Source organism: Osmerus eperlanus, chromosome 11 (assembly GCF_963692335.1).
Source record: "Osmerus eperlanus chromosome 11, fOsmEpe2.1, whole genome shotgun sequence".
Taxonomy (NCBI): Eukaryota; Metazoa; Chordata; class Actinopteri; order Osmeriformes; family Osmeridae; genus Osmerus; species Osmerus eperlanus.
The window spans coordinates 1044701-1049700 of NC_085028.1; positions in this window are offsets into that span (position 1 = coordinate 1044701).

The window sequence follows — 5000 nt, forward strand, 5'->3', positions numbered from 1 at the left end:
GACTGGTCAACTGGTCCTTCCACTCTGCCAGGGTGAGTCCTGAGGCTGGACAGTACCACCGCCCCTTCAGCTGGGTGTGACCCGTACTTTTGTTTTTCCCCTGCCCACACTGCTTGCAAATGTACTGGTAGGTATCCCTGAACTTCTTGCGTGGAGGTTCACCCCTAGTCATCAGCTCCTCGTTCTCCTGGGCAGCTTTTTTCTGTCTCCACGTACGTTGCCTTGGCTGAACAGAGGTGCCAGGTGGTGGAGGGGCCAGGTACAGTGGATGGTCAGCAGGTGGCTGGAAGGGGGGAGGTGGCTGGAAGGGGGGAGGTGGCTGGTACGAAGGCCAGGCAGGAGATGGTGGTGGTGGCAGGTAATCCTGCTGGTACGAAGGCCAGGCAGGAGATGGTGGTGGTGGCAGGTGACCCTGCTGGTACGAGTCCCAGGCAGGAGATGGTGGTGGTGGCGGCAGGTGACCCTGCTGGTACGAGGCCCAGGCAGGAGATGGGGGTGGTGGTGGTGGCAGGTGACCCTGCTGGTACGAGGCCCAGGCAGGAGATGGGGGTGGTGGCAGGTTACCATGCTCATACGAGGCTGAGCCAGCAGAACCAGGCCATACGTATGACCCAGGCTGGTAGTGCTGTGCCAAGGCAGAACGAACACTGTGCCGAGGGCGTATCACTGCCTCACCCTCCCGGTTCTCTGGCTCCTCAAACACCATAGCCTCATGCCCATGCTGCACAGGAGCAGCCGGAAGAGTCTGGGCTTCAGGGAGTGAGTCCTTGGCCAGTTCAAACCGTTTGGGGAGTATGGTGCCCTGCAGCAGCATGTCCCTGTCCTTCCTCTTATCCCTCCTAAGCAGCCTAAAAGACAAAAATGCATACAGTAGCTTCAGTTAGTTCTTTTATACATAGTAGCCTATCCTCCTATGTTTAGTTTTTTCTAACAAGCAAGCAGTTGAAGGTTTTTCTTGCAGTTTAATAATATCATAATATAATGTCATTGTATAGGAAAGGTGCACACGTAAAAAACAAGACTCACCAAGAAGAGATTGTTGTGTTGTTTACTGGTATCAGAACCACGTTGGTCTTCTCCAGAACAACCCTGCTGTCCTCCAGCAGCTGTTTAAGATGGCTGTAGGCCACCACAATGGACTGTGGGATGGGCAGAGTTCTACTCCTTGTGTCCTTGGGCCTGTTTGGTGCTTGCTGAAACTCTTTTAAAAGTCTCAGGCAAACACATTCGCTGACCCTGTGGACTTCGGGGTCCTGGGCTGCCTGCCCGTGAGTCATGAACAGTCTGTGGGAAAGAAGGATGATATGGTCCGGACTTTAAACAAGGCTGTAAACTAAAAAAATAAATAATAGCAACAACCTGTCACCTGTGAACAGCCCAATTTACCCCCCACAAACTAATATAATCACAAAATAATTTTTTCAATCCTGGTTTTGACGCAGTACAGCCTTCTTATTCAAAAAAACAAAATGATTAAGAATTGTGTCAAATCACCTCTCTGCCGCCTGCTGTCCAGGAGCAGAGCCACTCGGCTTCCTGGGCGCTCTCCAAGGTCCTGCCACGGTCTTCTTCCTCGCTTTCTGGCCGAACCTCAAAGGTTCCTTGTCCATAGCAGGGAGAGCCATGTAAAGATGGACTATGTCAGCCTCCTCTTTTGATGACAAGGCAGTGATGGTTCGGTTCAGGCCAACCAGGTAGGCTGCCAGGTCATCAACCGCATCCCAGCCCAAGACACCTCTGGAATCACATCGGCTATTCTAAAAAGTGATAATCATGAAAAAAACACATGTAAATAAATGTGTCAATTTCTTTGAACTATTTGAGCAATGTTGACCTTTTTTCTCTCTCCATAAAATGTAATACTTGACGTTTTACTTGACAAACGTATGATACTTGTGGCATATCATTAGCGAACTTGTTACATATCTTGTTTTTGAGAAAGGTGTTACATTACCTGGTCTGATGTGCTGTCTTGTGTGTCGTCTTCCTCCACAATGATGTCCTCATCCAGGGATCTGGGTCCACTGTCACCCTCCAGTGTCACCTGGGCCTCCACGGCACATATTGGAGGATCAGGATCACCTACCCTAAGGTCAGCTACCTGGCACACCGTGACGTCAGGTTCACCCCCGTCGTCCTCAAGCTCCTCTGTGGGGATCTCTGGCAGCTGCTGTGGAACCAGCAGGTCGCCTCTATTGGACTGGGCCAACAGGTACTCCACAGCAACGCGCTCGCCTGTAACACATAGTTAAAGAAGAGGAAAGGACACAAACACAGACACATCTCCTACATGTACAGCCCGATCTTCACTCCCACTCCCATGTCCTCTGAGGAGGGGTGGAGGTGGCAGAGAAAAGAAAAGTGGGAGAGGAAGTAATACTCAAATGCTCAGTGCTGATCTGAGAGCTATCTTACCAGTAGGTTTTCCAGTTGGGGTGAATTCTGGAACCAGAGAACAACCAAGGACCCGCTGGCTCATGCTGTTTAGGTGAGACATCAAGCGAACATCAAATGTCCTCAAGGTTGATGCCCCCACCACAGCTACAGCTTCCTTTGCCCGGTTCATGTTCCACCTCGATACCCCCTCCAGCATGTACATTTGTGTGTGCAATGCATTGCATCGAAAGCCTAAGAAACAAAATACTCAGGTTAGGTCAACCATTATTATGAAGTCAATACATATTAACACCTATTAAATACAAAGTGACAATTACATTGTTATTTGAATAATTCAAGTGCATACTATGTCATAACACAGACTTTTTTTTAAGATCAGCATACGGCAAGTTAACATTTTGAATTTACCTGGAACAAAAGCACACTGGTGGCGGTGAAAACTCTCGAGGGAGGAGGACCCCCTCCCACACCTGAGGACGTCAAGGACTTTGCCACCCTTCTGCAGTGTCCCTGTCTTTGTGTACAACTCCACCCCTGCAGGGTCCTGGATGCACTCCAGGTGCTTCTGCTGCACCTCCCACACATGGTGCATGCTGTCAGGGTTCACTAGACGCAGCCCCGTGGTGTCAGTCAGCTCCCACATCGATTCGAGCAGCCCCGAAATCATGACCCGGATTTCCTCCACTGCACGGGTCCTCCGCCTGCAGTGCTTTGCCATTTCACCAGTGCTGATACTGGCCAAGAGCAGTGCCTCAGTGGGAGCATTTCCGCCATGGCTGCTCTTCCACTCGGCCTCCTTAAGCCGTTGCACATCCTCCTGATCCCACTCAAAGATACAGGCGGAAAGTTTGGAGCAAAAGGTACCGTAGAGAGGGTGGTGCTCAGTAGTGAGGCCGCAGTTAAACCTTCGCATGAAGTGGAAGACGTCTAAACGGACGACAAACTTCCATGGTCGAAAGAGTCTCAGCACTGACGACACACCTGTGAAAGACAAACATTGATTATTACAGACGTGATCATCTATTTTTTGGGCAATTACATTACATTGTTAGTTTATAGATTACTATCACCATTTTTCTCTTTTTTTAACATCATAATTAACTTTAGTTAATTACATACTGTAATATGCAATGTATATTTCATAAAGTAACAATTTCAGCATCCCACCTGACTGGCTGCAGCAGTCCCGGTCAACATAGATAGCCTCAGGCTCAGCTTGTCCAGCATTCTCATAACGTGTGACGATGCCCTGGCACAACTCTTCCAGCCCTGCACCTTCACCTGTCGTCAGAACACTGTTCAGAACCTGGCCAAGCTCGTTGCCGATGTTGGACATCCATGCAGCGGTGTCCCCTATACTGCCAGCCAGCTTCTTGGTGATCTGAAAAACAAACAAAAACAGAATGTTCTAAAAAAAACTGTACAAGCTTACTAAAATTAATACTATTTCATCATTAGGATGATAAAGTAAACTATTTATATCCATTCCAATTGGTTAACATCAGAGTAAATAAAATTAATGCTAAAACCCTCACCTTCTTTGTAGAGTCCATCTTCAGAATTCTACCATAGGTAGAGGTGATCACCCCCTTCATCTCTTCCAGGTGGCTGAGGATGTCGTTGGAGTGGACCGTCTCAAACCACTGGGCAAGTGGAAGGGGTCTGAAGGGTGGAGGAGGAAGATGGACAGCTGCAGAAGAGACGAAGGTAGCCATCTTCAAATGAAGCTCACAGTCAGGTAGCGGATGGTCTGACGTGCCCACTCCTCGCTGTGTGCTTCCTCTACTGCAGACTGGAGGTAGGAGGAACTGTTCCCACTGGTCCTTGGCTTCAGGAAAGTCATACACTTCCTATCCAGGGCTAGCTGTGTAGTGAGGACAGCGGGAAACAGGCTCCTATGTGCCACATCCAGTTGAGCAAGGATTTCCTGGCTCCATGGGCAGACCGGCAGCATACACTTGCTGCAACGTGGATAGTCCCCTCCCACCAGGTAGTAGCGGGTATCCACATCTATCACCTCCCTCACCTTCGGGTAGATCCCTGAGTGGTGCATTTTCCGGTCACACCGCGTGCATTTCAGAGGAATCCCCCACTGGTGGAATCCTCATTGGTGCCCAGAGGAACATCCTCTGCCGGAAGTGCCACCCGGGCTCGGGAGGAGACGGTTTGTGCTGCAGTGGTGGATGAAACCAGCACGCCTCCATTTGCTGCCTCAGCTGACCTGTAGGCTCATAGAGGACCTTGGCAATCCACACCCGATCTGCTGGCTGTATAACCTTTTTGAATTGATTGGGGAGAAAAGCTTCCCAATCAATGGAAGCTGGCCTAAGTGGAGTTTGAGGAGTGTGGCGTGGCGTGCTGGAGCAACCTGTTGGAGGAGGGAGCAGAGATGTAGTTGTCGGCGGAGATGGTGGAGGCTGTAGAGATGGTGTGGCCGTTAGCCGTGGAGATGGTGTGGGCCGCGGAGATGGTGTGGTCCACGGAGATGGTGTGGCCGTTAGCCGTGGAGATGGTGTGGGCCTTGGAGATGGTGTGGGCCTTGGAGATGGTGTGGGCCTTGGAGATGGTGTGGGCCCTGGAGATGGTGTGGGCCGCGGAGATGG